This window comes from Phodopus roborovskii, unplaced genomic scaffold (assembly GCF_943737965.1).
Source record: "Phodopus roborovskii unplaced genomic scaffold, PHOROB, whole genome shotgun sequence".
NCBI classification, from domain to species: domain Eukaryota; kingdom Metazoa; phylum Chordata; class Mammalia; order Rodentia; family Cricetidae; genus Phodopus; species Phodopus roborovskii.
In genome coordinates, this window is record NW_026126567.1 from 3,461,726 (window position 1) to 3,480,724 (window position 18,999).

Genomic DNA, 18,999 nt, shown 5'->3' on the forward strand with positions numbered 1-18,999 from the left:
CTGTCTCAAAACAAAGTGAGGAATGACTAAAGACAACTCCCCACAACAAACTCCATTTGTACATATGTATAATATACATGTACATACATGCACAGGCACATGTGCATGCATATCTATATAATCATGCTAACATAAAAGTAATCTGACCAGAAACAGGGGGGAAATAAACATATAAAGGAAAAGCAAAGGGCCATTACCTTATTCTTATGAATATATCAAGGACAGGAAGGATTCCAGGTACTAGCAAGCACATAGAGAAATGAAAACTCTGTTATACTGCTGGAAGGAATATAAATTAGCACAGCCATGGTGGGAAACTATGGGTGTTCCTCAGAAGAATATTTTTAACTGAAAGTATGTCATCCCACCAGCCCAAAGAAGAAATGACAACAGCAGAGCCATCAAATGGAAGAACTCTTGTGAATATTTCAGAGCCATTCACAACAGGGAAAATGGGAATAACTAATACAATTGTCAAATGGGGAATAGAAAAATGAAATACGGTATAAACACACAATGGTATTTTGTAGCCTTTAAAGACTATACTCCTTCCATTGGCAACAGCATAGATAGAATGTCGGATCCTCGTGTTAAGGACCTAAGTCACATGGTGCCATTTGGATGAGGGAAAATAAATAAAATACAAGTTGGAAGTAGGAGAGTGAAGGGAGAGAAAGATGTGCAGAAAACTGATCAGTGAGATAATTTCCAGGCAGACAGGTGAGAGTAAGAATGGTTGTTATCACACAGTAGGTTCACTGCATAGCACATACCAGGATAGCACTTAGGTATCACACCTTAAAAAGCTAGAGGAAGGTATTTGATACATTTAACCTTGACTACATCACAATGTATCCAAGAGTCTAAACATAACACAGCACCCTATCAATATGCAACTTTTTTTGAACATTTTGACTAAAAGAAATTTAGAAAAGTGTTGACTGTGATTCAACTATCTTCAATAATAATAATAATTAATAATAATAATAATAATAATAATAACCGCTTGGAGTCACTCAAGGTGATTTACATTTATCAAAACTAGTGCAGTGAAACTGGGTGTCACATAAGGAAGGAGAAATGGATTAACACTTCCTCAAGTCTTGAAAGTCACCACTTACTTAAAATGGCCTTGCCACGAGTTTTAGGAACCACTTGGGAAACTTTATCCTGAAAGTCAGAAATTCTCAGAAGTAAGCTTTGAGAGAGAGAGTATTGTTACGCCAGGCTGTGGTCCTGCTGGGTTGTGGCCATGGAACTCAGCTCTTACTACCTTCTCCAGAAGCTGGTGGGATCTGGATGCAGAGTATATGGAGCTAGAGGACATGCCAGTCCTGGGGATATTGGCTAAGTGCTAGAGAAAGCCTTTGCCACAGAGACACCGGCTGGTGAATGAGTACTTAGCCAAAGAGCAGAGAACTCTGACCCCAGAGCAGTGGACATTAAACTGTAAATCAGGGGAAAGATAGAAAGAAGACATGACTGTCTCTTAAAAAGTAAGCTTCAAATCCATTTTACTTGCGTAAAAACACCCTTTAGGCAGGTTTGAAGTTGTGTACAAGATCACATGGCTCAGGTGGTGTCAAAGCATTGATTCAAACTAAAAAAAAGAGAATCTCTCCCAGCATTTCAGGCAAACATTTTTTTTTTTGTCAAGAATCGGCTTCTTTGGGATCATTTTTTTAAGATCACACTTTGTTTACACTGCAAAAGGAACTGAAGGCTACATTCACCACCTGTTTTACTCAGCCCTTAGAGCCCTAGGCCCCTTTCCTTGCTATCCATGGTCATGTGGCTCTTTCGTCTTTCAAGGACCACGTGCATTAGCCTCTTTTGAACCTATTTTTCGTCTCATCTTTAGTGTTCTCTAATTATGCGCACTGCTTTCTTTCCATTTTTTCTTGTTAAGCCCTAATTTTACAAGGCATTCCATGTGCAGCTTGATGCATTTCCCCTGTTACTTAAACCTACCTTCTGACTGGCTGACTTTATCATATTTTCTCTAATTTCTTTTTCACATGAAGAGCTTAAAATATTTATTCCTCTTAATGACGCTCTATGTGTCTTGATGACCACAGCTCCTGTTTCAATTGTTCTTTTATTCTTAGCTTAAACTTCTCTAATCTAGGAATAAGTATTCATGTAAGAAAAAGCAAAGCACTGCACAGTACACAAAGTACTTACCTTATAATTTCTTACTTTATACAGTTTCTTACTTTATATAATTTCTGTACCATGTTTTCTTTTTCTTTTTTTTCTGTCAATGTTGTTTTACCACAGAGGTATTTACTACCGATACATCTACCATTTCTCAAATACTTTGTTTTATTTTAAGAATCCCTCTCCCAATATATGAGTATGTTGTGTGCAACCTGACCACCTTATGGAATAGAAATCATGAGCATATTCAGGAAGTTTAATTGCCTCCCATGAAGTGTCAGTAAGACTCCTAAGTTTATCACTCTTAGGGGCTTCCTTCCAAGGTCCCAATTTATTAGAGAGCTGTACAAAGAACTGTGGTTAAATATTTCTTGAGCTATTTTAGAATGCTGCTATTACCATAACTTAAAAACAATTAACAAAGACAGTGATATTGGTGTTATATAAATATCTGAAAGTGATTGCTTAATAATATTTTTCCTTACTTAATCATTTTTGCAGTTTACATTGGAGGTACATGTCTGAAGTTCTAGCAAGTAAGAAGCAGAAGTTGGGGGATCCATGAACTCAAGGATAGCTTGGGCTATGTAGCAGCATACTCTCCCAAGAGTCCCAGGGGAATTTACCTAGTTTAATCTAAGTCGTGGGTTTAGTTTCTTGCTCAGCAAGAGCAAGGCAAACCAAAAATTGTAGGTTTTCAGAAATATATCAGTTACTTCCTGTTATTGTTATGCCCACATCATGAGCCCCTCAAAGACCAACAGGATTCTGAGTTAGTATGCAAAAGCAAAGAGCCTTTATTGCAAGTTCCAGGTTGGGTTCTCTGTCATACACAGAGGTTAGATCAGAGAAAGCACTGAGCTCAGCTCCGGCAGAGTTTTTTAAGGAGTAAAGGTTGGGAGAGGGGAGGGGAATTCCAGATTCAGATGAGAGTTGAACTCCTTATTGGGCAGGAATGAGGTAACACAAGCCTTGTCAAGCAGGGATTGGTACTGGTATTGCTACAAGGAAATTGGCAATGTATATTGAAGTTAGGTAAGCTATTCTTAATATTGTGGAGCATCTAATACTTGTTTATGTCAATTCTGATTGCTCCCTCGTGGTGTACGGTTTGTGGCATTTCCTGGTTATTGTAAGGATGAAATGTATTCCAGTATTGTTAGTCTCAAGCCTGTACTGGCTGTGCCAATATTAAAGAGGGCCATGCCTTCTTCACTATAAGGGCAAAGACAAACAATAATCTGAGGTGTGAATTGTGACTCATTGAAATACATAGACTAGTCCATGTTTCAAATTTGATCTCCTTCCATCAAACCTCAGATGACAGCATCCTAAGCCCACAGTCTATACAACATCTTATGTGAGACTTAGAATTCATCCAGTCTGTAATAACTAACTATAGATTGAATGGCTTGAACAAGAACCATTATATTCTCACAGATTCAGAAACTTAGAAACCAAGAAAAAGACTCCAGTAGATTTGAAGTTATGGGAAGGTACACTTCCTGGTTTATAGTTGATGTGTCTCATGATTACTGGATGTGGAGTAGCCAAAAAGGACATTAGGGACCCTTTTCTATGGGGACAAAAACCCATTCCTAAGGAGTCCACCCTAGTGACCAAATCACATATCAATCAATTAGGATTTCAATATATGATTTTAAGGGAATGTAAATATTCATTCTATTATGCTATTTTTGTTTTGTTTGTTTGCTTGCTTTTTGTCAACCTGCCACAAGCTGAGGTCATCTGGTAAGAGGACATTCAAATAAAAGTATCTACTCCACCAGACTGGCCTCTAGGGAAGATGTATTGATTAATGATTTCTGTGGGAGAGTTTAGCCCACACAGGCAGTACCACCCTAGGGCAGATAGTTCTAGACTATACTTTTTTTTTTTTTTTAAAGGCAGGCTGAGTGAGCCCTGGGGAACAAGTTTCTAAACAACATTCCTCCATGGTCTCTGCTTCAGAGCCTGCCTCCAGGCTCCTACATTGTGTCAGTTCCTGCCTTGTCTTCCTTCAATAACAGACTGCAATGGGCACAAGCAAGTCAAATAAACCCTGTCTTCCATGAGTAACTTTTGGCCACAGACAATAATCACAGCCATAGAAAACCAACTAGAACAGCCTATAACAATGTTCTCACACGAATGAAGGACTCTCTTCATTCAGGCATTCCCCCTTCATCCTTATACCAGGAATGTCCAGAGAAAAGAGTTTAAGGGTTAATTCGGTGGCTCACCCGTAATATCCACACTCGAGCTGCTAAAGCAGGATTGCCATGAATCATAACCCACCAACCCATATAGAATAACCTTGTTATAGACAGTTGTGAGCCATAGATGTGCGTTCCGGGAGCAGCCAAACCCAGTCCCTCTGCAAGAGCTGCCAATGCTCTTAAACACTGAGACATATCTCCATCTCTCATCATGGCTTACCTACTGCATCCATAGCCCTGGGTACCCTAAGTTTTATGTCAGATTCCTGCTCAACGTTGCAGGGAGGTATGTTCGGCATTATAACATTGGCTTCCCTCTCTGACAGACCGTGATGGCCACATGTAAGTCGAGTAAGCCCTGACTTCTAAAGCGTTTACCTCAGCACTGTCACCCCTGTAAAGGATGAGGACATAAAGTATAGGGATATTAACGAGCAGTCGTCTTCTCAGAAAAAAAGGTACCGTTTTACTAAGTACACACAAATTTTAAACAACACATTCCATTATTTAATTTTGACAGTGGTTTCTCCCATTACTGTGAGAAAGTCAATGACAATGCCCAGTTTTCATTTAAGCCATAGGCCATGACCTAACGTCAATGATGAATTAAAAGTTACAGAGTAAACCTCACTGAGTAGAGCAAAGAATGTTAACATTTTTTATAGATTGTACTGTATTTTTAAACATAAGGATTGTATTACCAGACTCTTCTGATTTCCATATATTTGTAAATTTGAACTTGCTTTGCTCAAAGGCAGTTTAAAGTATTAAATTAAATTAAAAATCATTTTAACTGCATCATTATTTGCCCTTTCATCTTTTCTGTATTTCTTTGATATTACTGGAGACCTTTCTTTTCTGTCCTTTGTTGTAAGATGGTTTTCAGCCCATAAAACACCTGCTACTGCGTAAGCAAATAACCCAAGAGTTTTCACATTAAGCACTCACATGCATGTTGTTACCAACCATGAGCTTAGTTAATAGTGATCTCTCAGAAGGAAACAAGTTACCTAAAACACTGTTGAAAACTGGGATTTCCTTATATAAAAAATAGGAATGTACTTGGCAAAGCCAGTAATGACTATGGGCTGGGGCCGTCAGGGAGCAGCAGCTTTGGTAATGACTATGGGCTGAGGCTACAGCTTCAGGTCCTGAGAACACAATTCCTCTCACTGTACACTGTTATGGCTATCAAGTCCATTGGCAGATGTGTGCCCTGCCTGTAGTTTTTTTTGAGAAACTCTGTCTTCTTATGCAACATTATTGATTAGCTTCTTGATAACCTTGTCCCATTTTATGATGTTTTCTGCTTAATGTGTCCCAGTTCCCCCTGGAAATGGTACACAAGGCGCCGTGCTTCATAATAATCTCATGTGACATAAATCTGGCCTGTGTAAGACTCCCAAATGCCAAACTTTCTTATCTTACCACATCTATCTTTGGGTCTCCCAGTTCTCTCTCTCAGGATGCTCTCTGTGAAGAACATAACATTGTTTTTGTTCCTCATATTATAGTGATTGTCAGTTATCAGATATCTATATAGAATAAGAGACTTAATCCTTATCATTAATGCAATGGAGAATTATATCTAGAAATGAGGAAGCAGGCATTTAGCTTTAAGTAGTTCCAATGCTATTGGCAGAATTGGCCAAGAGTACTAAATTTATCTTCCTTATTTGTTAGGAATTTTGATGTTGCTTTTCAAAATTTTGGCAAACAAAATAATCCCAACACAACATGCATCAGTTTTCTGTCAAAGAAACTGCAACAAGAAATAAGAAATCATTCTTCCAGGGCCATAAGTCCAGGGAGCACATTGGTACTTATGACTTGTGAAGACCCATCCTGGAAAGCTAGATATACTCCTCAGTGTGGTGAGCTATTGGCATCAGTTCCCATAGGAGGTCATTGGAAACACCAGACCTGATACCTACTATGTGAAGACTGGGTCTAGGAAGGCTGATAATCTTTTCCTTCAAGAACCAATTGAAGGGGATCACACAGGTGGCTCAGCAGCTAAAACCATAGGCCACTCCATGGGCACTTACTCACATGCATACATGTACACACACATGAATAAAGAGAAAATATTTCTAAAAGGATCAATTGGGTAGGTATGGAACAGTAGAGAAACCTGAAACGATATGTGTTGAGGAGAGCAGCTTAACCCCTGTTCCCTAAATCAGTTCACTATAACAAGTATGTCAATCCCTTAGTCTATTACAGACCAAAGCTTCAGAAACCCAAGGAAGAGTCTCAGCATACTAGATTGCGATGTCCACAGAATCCTGGCACACAGACAAGACGCAATTCATTTCAGGAATCATAATTTCTCCTCCATCTAAAACGATATAAAAGGCTGATGGAAGATGCTCTTGGCAGTGTGTTAATGGATGCTAATTAAAGTCCTGCTTTGGACCAAAGGAAACAGCTGAAGAAAGCAGAACACAATAGAGCCTCACAGATGGCTCCTGGAACAAGCAAGGTGGGCTCGGTGATTAAGACACAACACTGTGGAACTTGAGCAGCTGAAGCAGTTCTGTTTGCCTCATGTAGACACAGTATGAAGGTAATTATTCATATGTAAATTTTGTGAAGTTTTTCTCCTTTTTTTTTTTTTAAAGAAAAACGTCCTTATTCACTATAAATGCAAGCTGTAACAAGCAAATTCAACTAAATGCCATCCTGTTGATTTTGTGGTTCCTTACTCTTCCTTTCTCCCCTCTTTCTGTTTGTAATGGCACGCCCCCTTTTAGATGTGGCTTGCAAATAAAAGGCAAGCAACATCTGGAACTTCTTAAAATCAATTTCTTTTCTCCTTTATTTTTCTGTTCTATGACTAAAAATGGACTTTCCAATTTGCATCATGCCTCCCCCCCCACCCCCGCCTTCCCTTTATAAAATAAATAAATAAATGCCATCTGGCCTGACAGCTCAGTCGCCGATTATCAGCCTGAGGCAATCCAAAACAGCCAGTTAGTCAACACAGAAAATATGGTTTCAAGAAGAAATGCGAGCAGAGTCTTTGCTGTATTGTGGATTGGCCTCCTGCCAAATCATAGGCTTCTGCAAATATGGTCTTATGTCCTAGGGACTTGGAAGATATCCTTGCAATCTGGGTTCTGGTATATGAGCACCTTGACTTTTTCTAATGAAGATATCTTCAAAATCCAAACTGTTTCATAGTTAGTGAAACAAACAATGACTCAGAAAACCAGATCAGGACTCTGATGGAACTGTGGGGTCTGAGAGGAAATTCATTTTCCATGTGACCATTTTCCTGGGACCAAAGTGTCTCTGGAGCATTACCAACAAGGAAAAGCAGCCACTCCCTGAGATACTCCAGTTGAGCTACAATGCTTGTAAGTGACTAATATTCAATGTCAGCAGGCAATGGTCATATAACTCATATAGCATGGAAGTGGATTCAGATAATGTCTTCAAATTATAGCTATGGCAGGTTCATAAAATCTAAAGATCTCAGAAAAAAAATCTCATTCTTTCAAGAAATTTCCCAGCATCCTCTATACGTTATAGTTCTTAATTTAAGTTTCATAAGCTGTAAGACTATACTGAAAATGAACTGCATTAGCATGGGGTGGAGATTCAAAGTCAGGACACTATTCTTGCACAAAAAGTACTCTTACCCACTGAGCCACCCCTACCACATCCTTGGCCCTAAACATTTGCTATATAACTCCTGTCTTCTATACCACAGTTCTAGTGGTTGAAGTTGTAGAAACACAGAAACCAATTTTTGATAACCATAGGTTAGAACACTTTTGGACAACCATCTTCAATGAATTCTGTAGCAGAAGAGGCATGTTTGAATACTGATATGTCATCAAGACAAAAGAAAGCCATTGAGATCTCGGTGCAGGGCGTCACAGAAGGGGAAGGTTAGGAAAGAGAAGATACTTGTTATAGATTTTAATAAAAAGGTAAAAAACATATCATGGCTTGTAATAGGAAGTGAGGGGTAAGTAGCAGTAATTCTCAATATGTCATTGTATTATTGTTTTTAAAAATGTACACATTGTGTTGCCATATATGTGTAGGTATGTGAAACACATATGTATCTGGTGTCCAGAGAGGTCAGAGGAGGGTATCAGATACCCTGGAAAAGTAGTTATAGTTGTGAACTGCCTTATAAGTGCTGTGAATCAAACTAGGTTCCTCTAAAAGAGCAGCCAGTGTTTTCATCTTCCCAGCATGGAGCAAGTATTTCTCAAGAAGAGGATGAATGGGTGAGAGGCACAGTTGTATCCACATGCCATTTTTAGTGAGTCTTAAGTCACCTTACCTGCCCAGAATGATTCACATGAATTGGGGAGTAGAAGGGGGACTCTCACTAAACCTTCCAAATTATGATAGCTTCCAATAATGAAACAGGGAGTTGGAATTTTTCTGCATGAAACTATAGGCAATCATTGAATGATTTTCAACAGAGCTGATGCAGTATTGGATATGTTTTTTTTAAGTTATTTGTTTGACAAATGTGTGGAAAGAGAATTGGAGTGATACAGGTGTGAGTCAGAGGCCCAACGGAGAAGATATTATAGTAGCTCAAGTGATAAGTTTCTCAATAGGGAATAATTACATTAAAAAATCATCTTTATGTGGCCAGAACATTAATCAGACTTGTGCTAGATATCAAACCTTGGGATTGCATAACTTGGTGGCTGTAGTTATTGTTGAAAGGTAGAATATGAGAGGTAGGTTTATATTATAGATATAAAAAGTTTATTGATATGAAGATATATTTGCTAATTATATCATAGAGTGTATTTTATCTCTTATGAATTCATTAATTCTACATTTGTGATACTTCTTTACTATAATGTAGATTTGGAGCTTTCAAAGCAAGTTAGTGGGACTTGAAGAATGGCTTAATTAATAGTTAAGAGCAGACACAGATACTGCTTGCACGAGAGACAAATTCAGTTTCCAGCCTTCACATCCCATAGCTCACTACTGCCTGTAACTCTTCCTTCTGGTATCTAATGCCTCCAGTCTCTATGGACAGCTGCATACACAAGCACATACCTACATACAGACACATTAACATAATTAAATAAATACTTAAAGGAATTAGCCATTCAGTCTTCTGCATTATCTTACAAATGGATAACCTAAGGGTCAAAGGGAGTAATGCATGCCTGCATGTCATAACTCTTAAGGACAAAAATGAAAGCTGCCACCAAACTGAGTATCAGTGTTAACAAGGAATCCAACTACAAGACAAAATGGAGGCCTGTATTCTTTTCCTCACTCTACTCTTCCACCTCAACATTATCAACCCAAATTATACAGACAAGTCTTTTCAAATTCTATTGTACCCACTGGCCAATTTTGAAGGAAGAAGGGGAAGTAAATACAGAACATGATAATTTGACTTCATAGCTCAAATTCTCTAAGCAATCAGAAATAATACTTCCAAATCTAAGAGCTTATGTTTTGATAGGCTGGGACTTACATTGTTCTCACCTTAGGAATGACCATTGGTTCTCTCATTACCAGCCACAAAGAACTAAAGCTTGCAGAATGTTAAATAAGTAGATTATAAAGTTTAAGGTGTGGGAGCTCAAGTGCCTGGGAGATACCTCAGACAGATCACTTACCTTCTTTAAGCCCCAATTCCTTTTTCACAAAACAAGTATAACCAAATGCACACATTCTCAGAGGTTTCCTTTGAGGTGAAATGGCATGAGGTTTAAATGCAGACACTCTTCCCATTCTCACTGTGACACTTAGTGTTGGTTGTCACCTTGACAAGATCTGAACTCAACTAAGAAATGTGCTAGGCAAACCTACAATAGGTTTTCTTGATCAGGTTATTTTCAGTGTGAAGAATCAACCTATGAGACAGCACTTTCAAGTGGCAGCTACATAAAAGTTAGCCCTAGGATGCAGTCTTGCTTTTTACTTCCTTATCAACCACTTCTTAGATATGTGTGTGTGTGTGTGTGTGTGTGTGTGTGTGTGTGTGTGTGTTGGACATTACTTTATTAACCTGATTGTTATAGCTAAGATTATCATCAGCCAAAGAATCCGTGGTGTTTTATTATGAGATTCCATGAGAAATCTGTCTTCTTCCAGAAATATTAAAATGTCAAACTAGTAGGATTTAAAACTGGGTAGACTAAGATTCAAATTTCAGCTCAGGTTTGCAACAGAACACTGAGTAAATTTCCTTTAAAGTTCTATGTCACTCGGTGCCAAGTTACTATCTTTTAAAATGGAGCTACACAAGCCTGGAAGCTTTAAGAACCATAAAATATATTTATTTCATCTACTATGCTACCATCCTAGTTCAAAAATGCCACTTGTGGTGCTAGACCTATGCAACAGAGTCCCAACTTGGGCCTCAAGTGCCAACCATTTCTCTGTAGTACATTCTACACACAGTTTCCTGGGTGTTTTAACAATGACTCAGTCAAAAGGGACTGTGTTCCCTATAGGATAGAGCCTATGCTGCCTATTGTTGTTGTAGCCTGTTGGCTTGTGTAAGTACACCATATGCTGCCTGCATCATATTAGAATTTTCAACTAATGCACTTCTAATATCATGCACTTTGTACAATGTATCACAGTATTTAAAAATGAAATACCAATTCCAAGAACAGGGATCATCCCCATGCCCTTATTTTAGCTTCTGTCCCAGGAGTGCTCACCAACTTCACTATGTTAGAGATATAAACAGAAGTGACCTTAATTCTTAATCTTTCACACTTCTCAAAACCTTGCCGTATTTGCTTCCTCTAAGAGGAATGTAGACCCCAGTTGGATGATGAGACCATTCAATCTTTAGGTCTCTTTTTCATTGACCTAAGAGCATTCCATTTTCCACCACTCAAATATAATCTCCCTGCAGAAAGCATGCATTACTTGCCAGCTCATTGCTTGATCACTTATTTCTTCTTCCTCAGGCCACATTCACACAGATTGGCATTCTTCCTGCCTGTTCCTGGTGCTGGTAAGAAGAAAGACAAATGGATCAGTCTTCCCAAGACTCATTTCTGACTTGACCTCATAACAGCATGTGTCTTCTTCATATAATTCCCTTGATTTAGTCTTTTTTCACAACGTGAATCAATTCTAAAGTGCTTAATTTCAAACAGTGTATATCATACAGTGATTTATACATGAATTATACTGTTATAATTTCTACCCCTCTCCCTACTCATAAAAATGAGAAGTTATTTAGTAAATATGGACTCACCTGTTAGTCAAAAAATCAGTGTTCAGCAAATAAAATGTTCTCAGGTTGTGTTAAAAAAATTAGCAATAATAAGTTATTGGGGATTCGGATTATTTGCAAAGTGCTTGACCAACATGTGCTAGACTCTAGATTTAACCCAAGCTATTGCAGTATAAAAACAATAGTAATGATAATTAATAACTACAGATTTGCATTCATCACTGTTACCAGCAGCAATTGTACTTGTGTTGAGTGTTAGAATGCTCAAATATTTCAGAGAGATAGGTCACAGAAGAATGGATGAGTTTAAAGTAACTCCTAGGAAAAGACATGCAACCCCCTGTTGGCCACAGAGGATCACACAGAACATTGAGATTGCAGAGAACAGTCTTGAAATTACCCCGCATGGCCCCAAGTAGAGCACTAGAATGGGAGGAATATGAGAAGGTTTCCTTTCAACTCACCTGTATTTGTACAAGCAAAGGACTTATTTTTTTTTAATTATTCAATATCTACCTTTGTATATATGTCTCATGATGTTTTGTTTGTGGTATGAGAGAGAGAGAGACAGAGAGAGAGAGAGAGAGAGAGAGAGAGAGAGAGATGCTCAATTACATTTTCAAGTTGCCGAGTGTATTTCTACATCCACACTGCAGTGTAGTTTTTACTACCATGTACCCATTTACCCATACTTTCTGCTTCCACTCTTATTCCTCTTATCCTTTTCTCATTCTTAGGATTCCCACACTCTTATCCATTTCTTTCTTTGCTAGACTATCATATCCTTCTCTACATTTGATGGTTTATAAACTCTGAGGACCCTAACAATTCTCAACTTCCCTCTAAGCTACCCTACCACTTAATTTTTTCTCATTTAAAAGTTATTTAATGTCTATTCTTGCAAACCCTACTTCCCTTAAATCCTAGTCTTAGAAACAAACACCTGAATATGTTTCATAATATCCTAAGTTATTTGTACTCGAGAAATCATTGTATGTTTTGTTATTATTCAAACTAACTTTTAAACTTAAAAATATTTCCATCATATCTTCCCCTCCTCAAAGTTCTTCCAGATCTATTTGTGTCCCTACCCACATAACTTTTAGTTCTTCCTCACAAAACAAACCCAAACTCAATACAACAGCACAACCCCTAAACCATGAGAAAAATGAAAATAAATAAATAAAACTATAGCTGAATGAAAATACACTCACATGCTTGTACAAACACATACACAATAGTTGGTCAACTACTCCTAAATATAAGACTGCCTTGGGGTGGTTCATATACCCAGTGTCACACTGGAGGAATCCATTTTTTCTCTTCAGCAGTTATGAATGATATGTCAGTTTGTACACTTTTATACTAGTGGCTGCTAGGTTATCATTAATTCATTTTTTAACAAACATAACAACATAAAATGCAATAAGATAAAAACTATCACATCAAAGTTGGACAAGGAAAGGAAAAGATCATTAGAAAAGGGATGAGAATCAGAGACTTATTCATCCAAACACTCAAGAATACCATAAAAACACTAAACTAGAAGAGGACACTGCTACTAATTCACTAGTACACACATTTGCATAGTTGTAACACCCAGCAACTCTGGCTGTTCTCACAGTTTATGTTCTATTCTGGAAATAATATAGAGGTTTCACCATATACCAGGAGCGCCTAGAGAGAGAAACAATTTACTGAACTATGCACCTCACTTCTATCACCTAACTGAGCTCATAATAATCACTGTAGAAATTGAAGAAACACGATACAAATAAAAATACGAAAGTAAAAATGAATTGATTATTTGAAAAGACAAACACAATTCATCTGATAAAGGCGTTGTGCTATATGGAGCTCAAGTTCTTCCTCGCAGCTATACCTACCATGCGAGAGTATAATGCAGTCCAAGCATAGCCACTGCACAGGGAATCCAACTCATCTAAGCGCATAGACCTTCCTGGGAGATGAGTGAGCCACCGCATGCACACTACAGTACAACTTACTAGATCCCACTCTGCTTCTGAGGGAGGAGGAATTTGCTGGTCTGCTTATCCGGGTCTGTGTGAAGGGCGATGGTCACATGGCCTTAATTTATGCTGACAACCCATTGCCAAAAGCCTTGTGGCTTATCACCAAACGTATGCGTATGAGGCTTCAGAGAATGAGATCAACGGTACCCTAATCCAGTTTGACTAGACCATGCTTATAACTGACCCCTGTCATTTGAACCCAAAATTTCTGAAGTCCCAGTGACTGACCTTGATATCAGAAATCTTACTGATAAACTGATGTCAAGGATGAGGATTTGCCTTTCAAATAAACATCCTAGGATTTTAATAATGAAATACAAAAGCAAAGATAAACAAGACTAATAACTTTTTAGCCAAACTAAACAAAATACAGAGAAAAGAAGACAAAGTCATGAAATTGGAGATGAAAAGGGAACTGCTAAAACAGACATTGATGAAATTAAGGAAAATCTTTAGGTCTTGCTTAAATTTTTCTTTTAATTTAAAATTTTTAAAGTTTCTTTTAAAGTTTCCAAATTTAAAAGAAATGGAACATATATACAAAATTTTCTTATCCATATATTTGCAAAGCAAATTCAAGAACACATTGAAAGATAATTTACCATAATGAAGGTAGCTTTATTCCAGAGATGCAGCAATGATTCATTATGTAAATCTACAAATGTAATAAAATATTTTAAAGGAATTAAACACAGAAATCACAAAATACTTTCCAGAGATGCAGAAACTTTTTGGCAAACATCTAACATGCTGGGAGTCCTAAAGAAATTTAAAATGAGAGAACATAACTCATTACAATAGAGACTATGTATCACAAACCTGTAACCAACATTATATGAAACAATGAAAGACTCAAAATATTTCCAGTAAAATCAGGATCAAGACAAAGAGGATACTTTCTCTGTATCTTCAGTACAGTATTGTAAGTTTTAGCAAGATCCACAAAACAAGAATGGAAACAATAGTGATACAAATTGGAATGAAAACTGGGAAGTATCTCTAGTATGGTCCTATACAAAACAGATCCTAAAGACCCAACAAGAAAACTTTTAGGAATAATTAACAATTTCAGCAAAGTGACAAGATATCCATCCAATCAACCTATCCAACCAACTCTCCTATGACAATGATGAACACACTAGGAAAGAAGTCGGGGCAAGGGAGGAAATTCCATCCTCAGTATACTAAGTACATTAAGTTGCCCTGTAGTGCAACTTACCAAGGATATGAAAAACCTCTACAATGAAAATTTTAAAACACTAAAAAGATACATTGAGGAATGTAGCAAAAAACAAAAAGAAGCTTCATGCTCATGTATCAGAAGAACTAGTATTGTACAGAATAGGCATCCCACCACAAATACTATGTTTTCAATGTAATCAATCAATGTACCAGAATAATCCGTCTCAAAAGTACAAAAATGTCTTAAAATTTATATGAATACAAAAGATCTCAGATAGTCTAAGAAATCCTGAATAAATAGAAAAATGCTTTATTTCAAGTTATGCTACAGAACCTTAATAATAAAAGTTCCACGAAGCTGGCAAAAGATCAGGAATGTAGATTAATGAGATAGCAGAGAATATCTATGTATAAAGCAACAAGGGCACAGCTGCCTGACTTTGACACAAAGTTTCTCGCAAACACATCAGAATAAAGGCAACATTTTCAATAAGTGGTTCTTGTCAAACTGGATTCCTCTAAAAGAATAAATTAGATCCTTATTTCACATCTCCTGCAAAATAGTCCAATTTTAAAATGGATGAAGGATCTCAACCTAATGCATAAAATTCTGAAACCACTAGAAAAACACAGAGAGTTCAGTTTGAGGAAGATAAAGACTTTAAACGAGTACTTAGATCGCTCAGGAAATAGGAAAAACGGTTGACAAATAGGATCTCACAAAATTAAAAAGCTACTACAAATCAAAAGAAATTGACAATCAAATGAATAGACAGCCTACAGGACTGGAGTTCTTATTGAACTCTATATCTGACAGTGGCTTCCTCATCAATATTATACAAAGAACTCAAAACATCCAAAATAACAATACAATAAAAATGTGCTATGGAACTGACCATGGAGGTATGAAAAGAACATATACCAGTGGCTAAAATCAATTTATAAGTATTCAACATCCTTACACATCAGGGAATCTTAAAGTAAAACTACTTGGAGATACCATCCCATTTGTCAGAATGGCTAACATCAAATTCCAATAGTAACAGCAAATGCTGGCTCGAGTTTGGGGAAAGCAGAGAATGTATCCTCCTCGGTGGGAGTGTAAACTGTTGTAGCCGCTATGAAAGTCAGTGTGAAGATTCATACAAAAGTTAAAACTAGAACTCAGATATAGACCCAGCTATGATACCATTGGACATATACTCAAAGGGTTCCAAATCTTATCATACATAGGATTTTCCTGCTCATTCATAATTTCCAGAAAGTTGAATCAACCTAGATGCCCATAAACAGGTAAGTGGGTGATGAAACTATATTATATATAAAAATATACATATATATGTATATGTGTGTATATATATGCAGCAGAATTTTATTCAATTGTAATGAAAACAGAAAATATGTAATTTATAAGAAAATAGGTCAAAATGGTTAAAAAACTTTATACAGTTCAAGGCCAGCCTGATCTACAGAGCTAGTTCCAGTACAGGCTCCAAAGCAATACACAGAAACCCTGTCTCAAAAAAAAAAAAAAAAAAAAAAAAAAAAGAAAGAAAAGAAAAGACTATATGTATCTTTTAATAATAATTATATATGAAATTGTCAAAGAGTAGAAAAATAAAAAAGTTGAGGTCTCATATATGCTCTAATTCATACACCGTACTTTGGACCGCTATTTGTTGCCTATAAGTCAAGATGTAGGACATTCGGCTGCTTCTCCAGCATCATATCTGCCTACAAACCACATCACATCATTAAGATAATGGACTAAATCTTTGAAAATGTAAGTCTTCCCAGTTAATGCTCTTCCTTTATAATAGTTGCCATGGTCATGGTGTCTATTCACAGCAATATAAGCCCCAATTAAGACAACGCAGTAGACTTACAAAACATCAATCCAGTCAAAAGCCAAACATGGACAGAGGAAGGGCCCATGAAGATTCACCAATAGGTAAGACGCTACTAGCGTTTGATAACACCAGTTGTCTTTAGTGTTGCTGCCCTGGATAATTTGCCATGTGTCAGTGGATGGTCCTACATCCTTGCACATATTAGCAGCACTAACTGGTCTTAGTATTAAAAAAAATGAGTACATGAAATTAGAAAATATATATGATGAGGAAGAATTTGAGGGAAGAGACATCAGGGGTAGATTTGATCAATATACATGGGAAATGTGTGAATCCCTCAAATAAATTAATCTGTTAAATATTTTGAAAATGTTTAGGTATGCCACAAATTACACATTTTAAGTCAGCATATCTTTCTGTCTCATCCCAAAAGCTGGGATGGGGGCAATAAAGTAGAGTTATCTTCTGCATTTAAATGATTACACAGTTCTGGAGTTGTGGACCAAATGCTTTGATATTTAAATGTTCTTCCCAAGGGAGACAGGGTGTCTTTATTAAAGTTGGCATCAAATAAATTGCATTTGAAATATAAAGTATAAATTCTTCCATGAAGCAAGGCAGGAAGGCAATCCCAGGCAGTTAGAAAAGACTGTGATAGCTAAAAATATTCATGGACATATAAACTGTCAGAAGGATCTGAGTGGATTATGGGCTGGGATTCCAAATGCACACCGAGATAAGACTAGAGACTGTGACATTGTGAGGGCTTGAATTTATTGAGAAATTCTAAAGAAGAACAGCATTTTTGTTTTGTGCAACAGAAGAAAAAAAGGAAGACATTACTTGAGACACCTTTCTGACATTCACAGATAAAACTGGATTAGGGATGTATCTGAAAGAAATATACATGGGGAATAAGCTTTAAGTCATATAAAATAGAACTCTAATTTGGTTGCTCCCAGGTTGTGGTTTCCCAAGAGAGGGAAAAATTCAAAGGCACATTGACATATCTATTTTGGAAAATAGAACTTTTGTACAAGTCAAATGTATAGGAAATCCAGGGATATAAATAGTTGAGTTTAGGGAAAATGTGAATAAAAAGATGTCACTTTTGAATTGTGATAAAATGACTTAGAAGCATTCAATTTGTTAAGCATATATTGACTGCTTTGAATATGTTTATACAAGGGTTACAAGTAAGTTATCACTTCAGTTTGGCAAGGACACTCCCAGTATTTACTTTAAATTAACATCTGTATTAACTATTAACATTACTCCCATTTTCTCAAGAAAGTATTCTGATTCCTTGTTCTGAATATGGATACTGCGACAATTGCAAAACTAACAAATTCAGAAATGCCTCCTTCAAAAGCAATGCACAATCTAATATATAAGAGGAATATACAAACTAGTGTAGCAGGTAGACATGTTTGAATGTATGTTCAGAAAATGAAACCAGGATGAAAGAAAAGTTTTAATCTCTCCAATTTAATAATCACTTTTAATTCCTACTGGCATTAATGACACTGTTTTGTTAATGCCAAACGAGTAACTGTAATTTTTACTAGAATTTGTTATGAAATGTCCTTGCATGTCGGTGGTCTTCCATATGGAATTGTGTGACATATTAGACACCCTAAGAGTCCTCACAAAGCCTATGTGAGTTAGACACAATCTCACTGACTGTCAGAGAAAAGACCAAGTTAACAAAAGGTAAATTAGTGTGTCCCCCAGAGGCAGGACTTGAGTGTCTTGATCCTTTTACCAAAGACTGTTTTCTTTACACTACTCTGCTTTGGAAGATGACTGGACAGGGGTGGGTTGACAGGTTGTGTGGATGCACCAATCTGGGCCTCTCAAGGACCTACATAGACATCGTCCTGGTGTTTCTGAAAGGCACTCCATTTTCTAGGGAATTGACTGCTGCTGACAAAGCATGAGTGAAAGCTGCTCAAAGTTGATTCTACTCACCTAACACAACATTGCAAGTAACCCAGGTGGACGTTGTAATCAACAGTGTCAAAAGTAATGTTCAGATCATGCAAAATTAAAACACTCAAACTGTCAGATGACAACTGCATTAGTAAACTATTAAAAAGAAAATCTCTCGTGGCCGCTGATCTGCCTTACAGTGACATGAAGCTGTATTCCTGTTTCTCAGGGAGATGGTGCCCTTCCCTGGGGCAGCTTGTGACTGCCAACTGAGAATGTTCTGGTGCAGAGGCACATTTAACACCTGATCAAATGGTTCTACATCACAGAGCCATTTCTATCCTGAGACCTAATTGCACTCTCACAATGAGAGAAGAGGGAAAAGCATTCACTGAACAATCATTGGTACTGACTGTGTTGCT